Here is a 15,554-nt window from a genome sequence, read left to right on the forward strand (position 1 = left end):
AGACTTTCATACAATTTATTAGATCAATAACAAGTATATTGATAATAGAAAATGTTTATTATTTTACAAATTGCGATTTTTAGGACATAAAATTCAACAAAAACTACAGAACACGAGACTTTAGGGCATCAACCCCAACAAACACTTCGTGGTCAGGTCTTATACAAACTCTTTGTATAGGATGCCCTCGCTCGCATGTCGCTTACACGAATGATCAGGATCAGACCATCTGTGACAAGTCACAACACTTGTAACCATTCCACAAAACGGGTCGCATCCATAGCGTTACCAGGATAATGTTTTCCTCCTATATCCATATACTACAGACCATTTTGGTTATCACTTAAGACATGATCCACTTGTATGTCACCACATACATGCTTAAGTTACATAAAGACAACTAGGGATTTTAAGTTTATTGGTTTGTGGTAAAGAAAATAAAACATCCAAATGTGCAAAGTCAAGAAGTGAAGTAAATATCATATATTCTACATCACAAGCGTTCATACAAACTATTTACAAACTACAAGACATGAGACTTTAGGACATCAACCCCAACAATCTCCCACTTGTCCTAAAGGGAAGTGGGGTGTACAAAAACAAGTACAAAACAATAAACTAGGGCATAAAAACCCAGTATAATAAAATCTCCCACTTGCCCTAGTCCAGGCTCGGGCGGTCCCGTAGACCCGTGCTCTGAAGGTGACCCTCAAACACTGTACCCGTGAGAGCCTACGTAAAAGGGTCAGCAACGTTGTGCTCTGATATGATCTTCTCGACGATCATGTCTCCTCGATGCATTATCTCGCGGATCAGTTGATACTTTTGCTCTATGAGTTTGCCGCGCCTGTGACTCCTGGGCTCCTTGGAGTTCGCCACAACACCACTATTGTCACGATAGAGGGTGATAGGCCTAGATATATCTGGAACAACTTCCAGCTCTGTCAAGAACTTCCTGAGCTAGAAGACCTCCTTAGCAACTTCAGAAGCCGCTACGTACTCGACCTCCATCGTGGAGTCGATGATGCACCCCTGCTTAGTGCTCTACCACACTACAGCTCCTCCGTTAAGAGTAAAAACTGACCCTGAAGTGAACTTTTGAAAGTCCTTATCAGTCTGAAAGTTAGAATCCATATATCCAGTAAGGATCAAATCCCTAGACCCATACACGAGCATATAATCCCTCGTTCTTCGAAGATACTTGAGGATGTTCTTAACTCTGGTCCAGTGACCCTGGTGATAAGCACCCGCGATGTTTGTTGGATGCAAAGCTAGAGGTCCTTCTAGGATCCTTGCAAACACTCATAAAGAAAGCTACTTAGATCGAACTTAGAATCTATGATGGTCACTCTTAGATCCTAAGACAACTCACTCCAGAATTAGCTTGATCAAGACTAATCCAATGAATTGATTTAAATATCAATTCTAAAAGCAAGATTTGAAAGAAAAAGGCAACACCAAAGGGTTGAATAAGCACAAGCTTTTTACATCAATAATCTGAGTTTTGAAGAACATTACAAGCCATTTTATAGGCCAAATGGTCGTGGATGCAAGAAACTCAAAAGTCATTCAAATACAATTAATTGCAAATTGTAGAAAATAACACCTAGAAATTTGAAACTTACTTGCATACTAAATTATAAGTCCAAATGCAAAACTAGGAATGTAGAAAGTCTTCAAATTGCCTTAAATATCTCTTCTAGAAGGTGGCAAAGTAGATATGCACGTTTGACAAGGTTTGACATCACATTTCCCCATGCAGTGCACACTTGACAACATTTTCTTCACAAAAATCTACACACTTTTTTTTGACCACCATGTCATCTTCCAAATTATAGGACTTTTCCGTGCCATCTTCATGCCATTCTCTTCTTGACTCATTGAACTAAAATTATATAAAACTTTGGTCTCAAAATTATCTGTCGGTTCTTGTGGATTTGCTAGTTTTTGAAGATGTAGTGTGAATGCCTCTTAAATCTTCTTTGCCTTGCTTCTTGTAATTGGTCCTTTAGGTACGTGCAATGGTTCAATGGTTGAATTCATATCATCCCCCCTTTCTTTAAAAGATTTTGTCCTCAAATCAAGGCCTTCATTCCCTACATCAAAAGGAGTCAAATTAGCCACATTGAAAGTAGAACTTATGTTGTACTCACCTCGAAGATCCAATTTGTAGGCATTATCATTGATCCGCTCTATCACTTGAAATGGACCATCTCCTCTTGGTTGAAGTTTAGACATCCTTTGATCTGGAAACCTTTCCTTTTGTAGATGTACCCAAACCTAATCACCGGGTTTAAAAATTATTTTCTCCCTTGGTTCTTGCTATTGACAAGCTTTTGATTCTTCTTTTCAATCCTTTATGCAAATTTTTGATGTCTTCTGCTCTTGAAACAGCTGCATCACTAGTAGATATATTAGGTGGCAAGGGTGACAAATCTAATGGAGTTAATGGATTAAAGCCATACACAACCTTAAAAGGTGAACAATGAGTGGTGCTATGTATTGCTCTATTGTAAGCAAACTCTACAAAAGGTAGAGTATCCTCCTAAGACTTGAGATTTTTAGACATTAATGACCTAAGCAAAGTTCCCAATGTTCTATTAACCACCTCAGTTTGCCCATCGGTTTGTGGGTGACAAGTTGTTGAAAACAAAAGCTTAGTTCCCAATTTACCCCACAAAACTTTCCAAAAATGACTTAAAAATTTTGCATCTCTATCACTAACAATGGTCTTAGGAATTCCATGCAATCTAACCACTTCGCTAAAGAAAATATTAGCTATGTTAGTAGCATCATCTGTTTTATTACATGGTATGAAATTTGTCGTTTTACTAAACCTATCAACTACCACAAAATGCTATCATGATGTCTTCTAGTCTTTGGTAGTCCTAAAACAAAATCCATGCTAATGTCAACCCAAGGTTCACTAGAAACATCTAAAGGTGTGTAAAGACCATGTGGTTGTGTCTTAGACTTAGCCTCCTTACATTTGAAACATTGTTTGCACACTTTATTCACATCTTTTCTCATTTTCAACCAATAAAAATGTTCAGCCAACATGTTATATGTTTTAAATTCCCCAAAATTCCCTATTAATCCTCCCCCATGAGCTTCCTTCACAAGCAACTCTCGAATGAAACACTTAGGAATACAAAGTTTTCTTTTCCTAAAAAGCATTTCATCAAACACAATATAATCGTGCACGTTTTTCCCTTTTAAACATTGAATATACACATCATGAAATTCAGATGTCTCTACTTTGTACAAATTAATCATGTGTTTAAAACCAAGAATTTTTGCACTAAGAGAAGAAAACAATGCATACCTTCTTGATAATGCATCAACCACCACATTATCCTTAACTTTCTTGTAATGAATGACATATGGAAATGTCTTAATGAACTCTACCCATTTAGCATGCCTCTTGTTCAACTTTTTTTTGCCTTTTGAGGTGCTTCAAGCTTTCATGATCCGTGTGGATGACAAACTTTTTTGGCCACAAGTAATGTTGCCAAACTTGCAAAGCCCTTATAGGTGCATGTAATTCCTTATCATATGTGGGGTAGCTAAGTTGTGCTCCATTTATCTTCTCACTAAAGAACATGATTGGCTTCTTTTCTTGCATCAAAACAGCTCCAATTCCTATCCCACTTGCATCACATTCAATTTCAAAAGATTGGTCAAAGTTAGGTAAAGCAAGATAAGGTGCATTAGTCAATTTATCTTTCAATTCATTGAATGCATTTTCTTGCTTTTCTTTCCATTCAAATTTCACATTCTTTTTAATAAGTTCATTCAGTGGTGAGGCTCTGCTACTGAAATTCTTAATAAACCTTCTATAAAAACTAGCCAAACCATGAAAAGATCTCACCTCGGTTGCATTGGTGGATGTTGGCCACTCTTGAATAGCCTTGACCTTTTCTTCATCAACTTTCACTCCATCCTTTCCAACAACGAATCCTAAGAAATTGACTTGATCTAGACAAAAGCTACACTTTTTGAAATTGGCATAAAGCTTTTCTTCTCTATGTTTAAGCAAAATTGTCTTGACATGCAACATATGTTCATTCAAAATTTTAGAGTAAACAAGAATATCATCAAAGTATACCACAACAAATTTTCCAATGTATTCTCTCAAAACATGATTCATTAGCCTCATAAAAGTACTTGGTGCATTGGTAAGACCAAATGGCATAACAAGCCACTCACAAAGACCAAATTTTGTTTTGAAAGCCGTTTTCCACTCATCTCTCACATGCATTCGAATTTGATGGTAACCACTTTTAAGATCAATTTTTGAAAACAATTTTGCGCCATGTAATTCATCTAGCATGTCATCCAATTTAGGAATAGGATGTCGATACTTTACCGTTATTTTGTTGATGGCTCGAAATTCAACACACATCCTCCATGTTCCATTTTTCTTGGGCAATAAAATGACTGGAACCGAATAAGGACTCATGCTTTCTCGAACATAACCTTTATCCATGAGTTCTTCCACTTGCCTTTGAATTTCCTTTGTCTCGATTGGATTGGTTCTTTATGCCGCCATATTTGGAAGCATTACCCCCGGTATGAAGTCAATTTTGTGCTCAATTCCTCTTAAAGAAGGTAGACTCGTAGGTGCATCTTCATGTGGAAACGTGTCATTAAATTCCTGCAAAAGAGATTTAAAAGCACTAGGCAAACCATCATTAGAGTTAGGTTCAGTTACTAAACACATTCCTTTGCACATAAGTACAAAGTTTGGTGCTTCGAATGAAAACATATTCCTCTCTTCCCCCTTTCTCATAACCAAACTCACACTCTTTCTTTTTTCCTCAAAATCACTTTTTTTTCTCTCTTGGTTTTCACTCACCTTTTTCCCCTCACTTTTCTCTCTCTCTCTTTTTTTTTCCGCTCTTCTCCTTTAACTTACTTTCTTCTCTCCTCTCTTGATCCTCAATTTCTTTTCTTTTCTTTTCTAATTTCACTTGACCGCATTGCACTTCATATGGAGATAATGGAAGCAAAGTAAACTTCTTCCCATTCAAGGTAAATGTGTACTTGTTCAACAAATCATCATATGTGACTTCTCTATCATATTGCCAAGGTCGGCCCAATAACATATCACCCGCATGCATAGGTACTACATTGCAAAGAACCTCATCCCTATATCTTCCCAAAGTAAAAAAAATAAGAACTTGGGAGTTTACCTTCAATTCTCCTTTGTTTGTTAACCATTGAAGTTTTTATGGTTTTGGATGTGGACGAGTAGTGAGCTGGAGTTTTTTTTACAAGAAAACTACTTACTACATTTGTGAAACTTCCCCTATCAATCACCAAGCTACATGGGGTTCCTTCAATCAAACACCTTGTGTGAAATAAGTTCTCCCTTTGATCTTCAACTTTCTCCTCCTTGATTTGCACATTAAGTACTCTTCTCGCAACTAAGGATATGAAGTTACCTTCTTCAATGTACTCATCATCAAAGGCTTCAGATTCTTCCTCAAGGCTGCCACCTTGTTCATCACATTCATCTTTTGAATCAATAATTCCATTTCTTATGACCACGACTTTTTTATTGACACAATCTTTGCTCATGTGCCCAAATCCTTTGCACTTTCAACATTGAATGGAACTATATTTCTCTCTTTCCTCCTTTGAAGCTTCATTCTTTTTAGTATAGGTGCTCCCGATTTCCACTATTTTAGGAGCCACAAACTTCCCTTTTGCTTCACCCCCATTCACAAAACTATCCTTGTTCCAAACACTAGAATTTGAAAAGGTATTAGCTTTAGAATTATACCTCTTGGAATGTTCCTTTTCTTCTTTCAATTGTTCTTCAATTTTGATTGCATAATGATACATATCTTCCACGTATAGTTGTGGATATCTATCAATGATATGAGCAATTTCTCAATTTAAACCTCCAAGGAATCTAGACATGGTGTCTTTTTCTACTTCTTGAATATTTGCTCTTTCTATCAAAGTTTCCATCTCTTGATAATATTCAACTACACTTTTTGTTCCCTGCCTCAAACTTGCCATTTAGTTCTCAAATCTCTTTCATAATGTTTTGGAATATCTCTTTCTCATGGTTTCTTTAAGTTTTTTCCAACTTTCAATGGGATCCTTCTCTTTCCTCCTCTTGGATTTGAGATGTTGATACCAATTTCCCGCATGGTTAGTGAACTCGGAAATGGCAAGTCTCATCTTCTTATTCTTACTGAATGTATTGCAATCAAACACATGTTCTATCTTCCTTTCCCATTCCAAGTATGCCTCCACATCCGAGGTTCCACAAAATGGTAGAATTTTGAGCTTGACTCCACTATCTCTATCTTCATGGATTCTTTCTCCTCGTCTAGGGTGCATATTATTTATTCCTCTTCCTCTCATGTTTCCTCTTCTTCCAATTTTTCTTTCTTGTTCAACTAAGTCAATTACTCCCCCGTCTTCTTGTAAGACTCTTTGTTGTTGTGCCCTTCTTTCTTGCCTATCTTCCCTTATCATTTCCATCATGCCTTGAATGGCTTGAAGAATGGCCATATTAGTATCTTGTACTTGTAGTACTCCTTCATCCTATGACATTTTAAAGTTAGTAATAAAAGGACCTCACTACACTTCTCACCAATTTCACTCAAGAACACTCGTGTTTATCACTCAAGGGTAGGCTTTTGGTACTAGGTCAAAGATGTAAGGGTTGACTTATATTTTTGGTGCAATCTCACTAAAAGTTTGATAAAAACCAATTCAAAATGATCAACTCTCAAATAACTAAGACTAAAGTAACTAAGCTTAGGCTAAAAAAATTAAACAAATCTGGATTTTTTTTTTTTTAAATGAATGACAAGAAACTTTTATGTGCTTTGGATATTTGATTTCTTTTCTTTTTCTTTTCTTTTTTGCTACTGTTTTTTTTCTTTTTTTTTTTTGCTACTATTTCTTTTTCTTTTTTTTTTGCTCACTTTTTTTTATTTCTTTACTGACTTTTTTTTCCCTTTATGATCCAAGAGCTGATTTGAATAAGTTTTCAAGACAAGTTGTAGTATGTCTTGTTACAAGATGTACAATTGCTATGGATAAAAAAAATTGAAATAAAAAAAATTGAAATAAAGTAAAGATAACACCTCTAAAGTCGGTCGAACGATGAACAAATGTTCTGATACCAAATGATAAGCGCCCGCAATGCTTGTTGGATGCAAAACTAGAGGTCCTTCTAAGATCCTTTCAAACACTCACAAAGACAGCTACTTAGATCGAACTTAGAATCTATGATGGTCACTCTTAGATCCTAAGACAACTCACTCCAGAATTAGCTTGATGAAGACTAATCCAATGAATTGATTTAAATATCAAATCTAAAAGCAAGATTTGAAAGAAAAAGGCAACACCAAAGGGTTGAATAAGCACAAGCTTTTTACATCAATAATCTGAGTTTTGAAGAACATTACAAGCCATTTTATAGGCCAAATGGTCGTGGATGCAAGAAACTCAAAAGTCATTCAAATACAATTAATTGCAAATTGTAGAAAATAACACCTAGAAATTTGAAACTTACTTGCATACTAAATTATAAGTCCAAATGCAAAACTAGGAATGTAGAAAGTCTTCAAATTGCCTTAAATATCTCTTCTAGAAGGTGGCAAAGTAGATATGCACGTTTGACAAGGTTTGACATCACATTTCCCCATGCAGTGCACACTTGACAGCATTTTCTTCACAAAAATCAGCACATTTTTTTTGACCACCATGTCATCTTCCAAATTATAAGACTTTTCCCATGCCATCTTCATGCCATTCTCTTCTTGACTCATTGAACTAAAATTATGTAAAATTTTGGTCTCAAAATTATTTGTCAGTTCTCGTGAATTTGCTAGTTTTTGAAGATGTAGTGTGAATGCCTTTTGAATCTTCTTTGCCTTGCTTCTTGTAATTTGTCCTTTAGGTACATGCAATAGTTCAATAGTTGAATTCATATCACTTGGCCTGGGTTAGACTGATACATACTGACTATTTCCACAACATAGTAGACGTCTGGCCTAGTGCAGAGCATCGCATACATCAAACTGCCAACGACAGATGCATATGGGACCCGTCTCATCTCGTCAACCTCTTGAGCCGTCTTAGGACACATGTCCTTAGACAAAGTGACTCCATGCCTGAATGGCAGTAGGCCCTTTTTGGAGTCATGCATCGAGTACTTGAGTAATATCTTGTCAATATACGATGCCTGAGACAGTGCTAGCACTTTGTTCTTACGATCACGAAAGATCTGTATACCCAGAACAAACTGAGCCTCTCCCAAATCTTTCATTTGGAATTAGGTCGCTAGCCAGTTATTAACTATAGTCAGTAGACCTACATCATTCTCAATAAGTAGTATATCGTCTATATACAACACTAAGAAAACTATTGAGCTATTGGCGATCTTCTTGTAAACACAAGGATCATCAACGTTTTGGTCAAAGCCATATGATTTGATTGGAGTATCAAACCGAATATTCCAAGATCGAGGTGCCTGTTTTAGTTTATAAATGGACCAATTCAATTTGCAAACTTTTTGCTCTTGACCTTGGGCAATGAATCCTTCGGGTTGTACCATGTAAATGGTCTCCTCAAGATAGCCATTCAGAAAAGCCGTCTTGATGTCCATTTGCCAGATCTCATAATTATAATAAGCGGAAATGGACAGGAGGATGTGAATCGACTTTAACATGGCAACAGGTGAGAAAGTCTCCTCATAGTCGACTCCCTCCTAGGTATAACCCTTTTCCACAAGTCGTGCTTTGAAGGTTTGCACCTTCCCATCAGTACCCCGTTTGTGCTTGTAGATCCATTTACAACCTATAGGTCTTATCCCATCAAGCTAATCTACAATATCCCATACTGAGTTGAAGTACATCGACTCCATCTCGAGATTCATGGCTTTGACCCATTCATCTCAGTTAACATCCTCCATTGCCTTTTGATAAGACAACGGATCCTCAACGTCACCATCTGCCACCATAGCTAGGATTTCTGTGAAACCCAAATAGTGATCAGGCGGGTTTGTAACCCCCTCACTGCATCGAGGTTCCCTCAACTCTTGAGGTGGAACCAACCTATTAGATGAACTATCATCAACAATTCTTGCTGATGAAGCAAATCCTTCGACAACTCTTGTTGAAGCTTTAGTAGTTTCGTTGGAAAGCTCACATAACACGACTTTAGTACGTGGACTGTGCTCCCTGATATGATCCTCCTCCAGGAAAGTAGCGTTCGTGGAAACAAACATCTTGTTTTCGGACGGATCATAAAGTAACCCCCTCGTGTAACTTTGGGATAGCCTAAAAAGAGGCACAACCTCGACCGTGATTCCAACTTCTTGGTATTTACCTCAAGCACATGTGTTGGGCAACCTCATATGCGGAAGTGATGTAAACTAGCTTTACACCCATTCCACAACTCTAGAGGTGTTCTTGCAACATTCTTGGAAGGAACACAGTTGAGTATGTATACCGTAGTCTCCACTGCAAAACCCCAAAACGAGTTTGGTAAGGAAGCTTAACTCATCATTGAACGAACCATGTCCAACAAGGTTCTATTTCTCCTCTCTGCTACACCATTCTACTGAGGTGTACCCGGCGCTGAGAGTTAGGAAACGATTCCATGTTCTAATAAATAGTCTTGGAACCCTGAATCCAAAAACTATCCACCTCAATCTGATCGAAGTGTTTTAATTCGTTTATCCAAAGCATTCTCCACTTTAGCCTTGAATATTTTGTACTTTTCAAAAGATTCAGACTTTTGTTGCATCAGATAAACATACCCATATCTAGAGTAATCATCAGTAAAACTGATAAAGTACTCATAGCCTCCTCGAGCTCACACATTCATAGGACCGCAAAGGTCAGAATGTACTAATTTTAGAGGCTCTTTGGCTCGATAACCTTTTCCAGTAAAAGGTCTTTTAGTCATCTTACCCTCAAGGAAAGATTCGCACACTGGTAAAAAATTTTCTTCTAACTCGCTTAAAAGGCCATTCTTCACCAATCTCTTAATCTTATTGAGATTGATGTGCCCTAATCGAAGGTGCCAAAGTTGGGCATTTTCTTTTGGAGAAACTCGTTGATGTTTAGATTTAGTTACGACAGATTTAAACATCTTTATGTTATGGAGGGAACTTAAGACTAACGGTCTTAGCACATACAAGTTATTTTCCAGTTTAGCTGTACAAATTTCAACACCATCCTTATGAATAAACACTTTATTCACATTAAAAGGAAGAGTGTATTTGCATTGCAACAGAAAATTTACAGAAATAAGGTTCCTTTTTAGCTCAGGAACTACAAAAAGATCTTTTAATACAAGAAATCTGTGAACCCCGAATCCCAATTTCTCTACTCGAGTATGTTCCCTACTGAGAACAGTGAGGTGAGTAGGTTAATGTGGAAACTAGTGTGGAATGGTAGAGAAAAGGGTGAAAAATTAGAAGAAAGGAGGAAATTTGGAAGTTTGACTTTTGGGGGAAAAATTTGGAAATTTGGCTAAGTATAAAAATTGTGTGTTGATGCGTTGGAAGGGTTGTTGGTGATGGCATGCGGCTGAAGGAGGAAAGATGGAGGTGACGCATTGGAAGGCATAAGGGTAGTCAAGGCATGAGTTGGAAGGCATCCCATGTGTCGAGTGGTCAATGCACAGCGCCCCTGCCATGCGTCGAGTGACCATGCCTATACAGCGAGCGCCTTGTCAAATGACCATTCCTATGTGTCGAAGCACCCTGTCGAGCACACCCATGCGGCCGAGCACATCCATACGACCGAGCACACCCATGCGACCGAGCAAGTGAGCGATGGCCAGCCTATGCAGCACGCCCATGCATCGGTCACTAGTGCCTATGCCAAGCACCATAAGCCATGCCGAGCAAGCCTTACGGTGATACCTAGTGAGCCATGCGTCGAGGATAAACGGCCATCCTATGCGTTGGTGATGGCTGGATCTTGCGATGGCTAAGTTGGGTTGCGATGGTAGTAAGTTGGCTTGCTATGCGTTGATTATAGGCTATGCATTGAGTATGGACTATGCGTTGAACATCCAAGAGTTGGACGCATATAAAGGATGAGATCACCTAGAAAACGTCATCAAACCATGTGTCTTCTTGGGAGGAAGCCTTAAACCTTAAGAATTTGAGGTGGTTGCATCAGATTGGAAGCTCATGCGTTGGCTACATGGGAGAAAGACACTTAGATTGCGCTGATAAAAAAGATGTGTTGGTAGTATGAGGGAGACATGTAGCCAAGTAGGTGGTGTCGACTTTGGAGAAGGTTTAGACGCCTATAAATAGAGCCAGAAGACTTCATTTTCAGATCACAATTCAAAAAAACAGTAAAAGAGTGGGAGATGAGCAAACCTTGCATTGAAGCCAAAATCCATGCGTTGGTCATAGAATTTCAAAGAGGATGCATTGGACAGTGAAGTCCTGAAAGCAGCATCAAATTGGGATGAGGAGTTCTCCCAATTTACTCGTGCATTTGGAGTGATTCCAAAGCCGCCTGAAAGCTTTAGAAGGCTAGTTTCAGGGTAGGGCTTCCAGAGAAAAAGCTCAAAGGGACCAGCTGGAAACTGGAAAGAAGGCAGAAGGGTCAGGCTGTCGGATAAGCTTGGGCTAGTCTTGGAGTTTTTTAGATTTCGGCTAAACCATGAAAAGTTATGAGCTCAAATTTTAGGGTAATCTTCCTGAGACATTTTAGAATATGTTTATAGAAGAAAGTATCTCAAAATAAGGTTTATAACTATGAGTAATCTGAGCTGAAATTTGAATCTAAATTTTAGGGGTGAAAAAGGGAGCCCGAGGTAGAAAAGGAACTACTAGAGCGAAAAGTTCCTAAGCGATCGAGGTGAGTGACTAAAACATTTTGACTAAAATATTTGAATTACAATGTTTTATAGAAAGCATGTTTTAAAGAAGATTATTCTCATGCCAGCTAGTTTTACAAAGTGATTTCCAAGCAAACCATGAGTTATGTTTTAAACGCATGCATGTGTGGGAAGTTTGTTGAAAAGCTATTTATATGTGTTAAATATACCCAACATGCGTTAGTATCTTTAAAGCCATGTTTTTATATGTGTTATACTTTACATGCTTTAAAGAGAAAGTCATGTATGACTAATTTTACTTAAAACGCGATACCGAAGGACATTTGAGAAGGTATCCGCCCAACTAGATACTGAAGGACATTTGAGAAGATATCTATTGATACTGAAGGACGTTTGAGAAGGTACCAAACCGACCAGATACTGAAGGACATTTGAGAAGGTATCCTAGTAGCTCGATACTGATGGACATTTGAGAAGGTATCTGAGCAGAAGTACATAAGGTATGACGGTACTTAGGATGGCCACGTGCACGTAGGTAGTTAGAGTCAGAGATTGAGAAAAAGGGTTCTCTCTTGACTAGTAGTTAGTGTTGGGATTGTTTTCACCTATAGTGGGGTTATTCTCAACTGAGAAAGAGTTTTACTATTTTATGATTAAAACAACTTTATATGGTTTATGTTTGGAAAATGTTTATACTGCAGTACAAGTAATGTAAAAGCTTATATTTCAGTTTGAACTCTTTATTGAGATTTTTGCATGAGAATCAATTATCTTTCTTAAGTCACTCATTAGGCTAGCAAGCTCATCCCATTTTCAAATGTTTTCCTTTCCCCCTCCACAGGTAGCAGTCAAATACTCAGAAGATATGCTCTGCATCTGCTCTGCCACTAAAGGATAAAGATATTGTAACCCGGCTGTTAGGTGGTTACTATAACTATTGTACATATGTTACTGTTGTTCGTATAGGGACTAGGGTTTTGGGCTTTGGGACTTATGAATCTAATGTTGTAATGACTCTAAACATGTTATATTTCTGAGTTAATAAATTTTTGGCCTAAATACATTCCGCTGTATCTAAGTTATCTATTGGTATTAGAGTTATTCTGCAGCAGTTAGTAGGCAGTAAGTATCATCAACAGTTAGTAGGCAGTAAGTGTCATAAAAAAGGAGTGATGACGGTTTCTGAGTATGAGCAAAGATTTACTGAGTTATCTCAGTATACCCTTCCGATCATCGCGGAGGAGAAAGAGAGGTGTAGAAGGTTTGAGAATGGCCTAAGAAGAAAGATACGTACACCCGTTACCTCTACATCTAATTGGGTGAATGTCACTCAGTTAGTTTAGACCGCTTTTCGAGTAGAGTAGAGTGTAGCGAGGGAAGATATACTCCAACCAGGTGAAGGATAGTTTAGGACGCCTGGAGAAACGAGGAGTAAGATATTTAGACCCCCGTTCTCTGGACAGTCGGGTATGAGGAATTTTGGAGGCACGAGCCAACAAAGTTCAGGTCAAAAGAGGTCAAGACCTACAGCTAGACCGAGTGGTAATCAGTATCAGGTGTTGCTAGCGAGTCAGTAGCTAGTACAGGGAGGAAACGAATTTGTGTGGTAGGCCCCATACAGAAGTATGTTGTGGCAATAGGAATGTGTGCTTCTAGTGCAGACAAGCGGGGCATTTCAAAAGAGATTGTCCTCAGCTAGGTCATGGAGCACAGAGTGAGCAAAGGGGAGTTACCCAGACTGTAGACCAATCTAGAGCAACCGGAACTAGAGGTGAGGGATCTGGTGCAACTAAGCAGAAAGGGGTAGCTGGACGACCCCAACAGCAACAACAGCAGCAGCAGGGTAGAGTATACACTATGAAACACCAGCGGAAGAAGCTCCAGATGTCATAACTAGTACGATAATTTTATGTAATCAATCCGCTTATGCATTATTTTATCCTGGTGCTACGCACTCATTCACAGCTAGCATGTGTGCATTATATATAGATAGAGTGCCTGAGCGTATGAATGAGGATTTGTTTATCTCTACGCCCGTAGGAGATACTCTAGTGGTACGTGAGTATTATAGGAATTGTGAAGTAATTCTTGGAAATTAGAGTTTATGGGTTGACTTGATTCCATTAGAATTACGAGAGTTTGATGTTATCTTAGGTATGGATTTCCTAAGTAAACACTATGCCACTATGGATTGTTTTAGATGGGAAATAGTGTTTAGAAAATTGGGTTAAAAAGAGATAACCCTGGTAGGAAGTAAAAGAATACTTCCAGAAAGTTTAATATTAGTAGTGAAGGCTAGAAAGCTGCTGAGTAAGGGATGTGAAGCCTATTTTGCCTATGTAGCAGTTTCACAGGATAAGAAACTGAGACCTGAGGATGTACTTGTGGTACAAGAATTCTTAGATGTGTTCCCTGAAGAGTTACCAGGCTTACCACCTGACAGGGAAATAGAGTTTTCTATTGAGTTAGTTCTGGGCATAACACCTATATCCCAGGCACCATATAGGATGGCACCAACAGAACTGAAGAAGTTAAAAGTATGCTAGACGACATCTTCACCTGTGAGAGCAGAAGTGAAGGTGTCATTCTGATCTATCGAGAGAAGGTCAGGAGAATGCGTTAACTAAAGCGAGTAGTACTTCCAGACATGGAAGCAACCTTGCGTTCATTACGTTAGTCTCTATTTTACCACAGACATGTGGGAGTGCGGCCGATCACTGAGAGGTGTACACCAAGAGAAGAGTGGAACAATATTTGTACCTTCAATCCAATTAAGAACTTGCGTTGTTTATATTATTTGTCTTTCTCTTTCTATTCTGTTCATAAGACTTGTCGCCACATCCCATGTCTTTGCATAACTTTCACAGCCAGCCTTAATCCCAACATCTAGTACATGTAGTCTGTATCTTGTATCATCTAGTTTAGGTTTACTGTCTTTTTATGTTTTTATCGCATCTTTACTGCTTTCCTTTATTTTATTGCAATTTATATACTTGTACAAACACACTTTTAAAGATTGAAAACTTGGTTGCATGTATCATGAACATACCGCAATAACCTAAACCAGTCCCTGTGTTCGAGCTCAGATCACACTGAGTAACTTGCAGTGGAATTACATTTGGTTCCATTGTAAGGAAACTTGTGACAACGCATGGCATACTACATGAACATTCATAATTAACACATAATTAGACGTAGTATCGCATCATTATGAGCAATTTATATCATCCATCCAAATGCGTTACAAGTTTATGGCACCGTTGCCAGGGACTATGGTTAACGGTTTATTGTTTGAGTATGTTTTTGGTATTTTGTAGGACAAATCTCATTGTACTGGCTGTTTAACGTGGAGAGCAGCCTAACGGTTTATGAGTCTTGGTGCTGAACTGGAATTCGTAGCTGACCCTGAGATCGAGCGAACTTTTTGCACAAGGGTACGTCAGAATAGAATTCGGCAAAAGAAGGCAGCCAGCATGGCGGACAATAACGATAATGCGGTGTCAGTGGTAAACCAAGGGGCTGTTCGATCGGCTCAGGATCCTGTCTTCCTGGCGGCCGATTGCAACATCCCAATGTGTAATTATGCAGCACCTAACCTGTATGATTTTTTGCCTGGAATCTCGAGACCAACTGTGCAGGAGAATGTGTGCTTTGAGATCAAGCCGGTCATGTTTCAGATGATTCAAAATGCCGGACAGTTTGGGGGTCTGCAA

General features: G+C 38.5%; 1 pseudogene; it reads right to left on the minus strand.

Moving 5' to 3' along the window:
• Window positions 1-5,604: 5,604 nt before the first annotated feature.
• Window positions 5,605-6,531, minus strand: LOC150037882 (uncharacterized; annotated as a pseudogene).
• Window positions 6,532-15,554: the final 9,023 nt, after the last annotated feature.

The sequence above is a fragment of the Benincasa hispida genome, chromosome 2, assembly GCF_027475165.1.
Source record: "Benincasa hispida cultivar pf3 chromosome 2, pf3_genome.v1.1, whole genome shotgun sequence".
Lineage (NCBI taxonomy): Eukaryota > Viridiplantae > Streptophyta > Magnoliopsida > Cucurbitales > Cucurbitaceae > Benincasa > Benincasa hispida.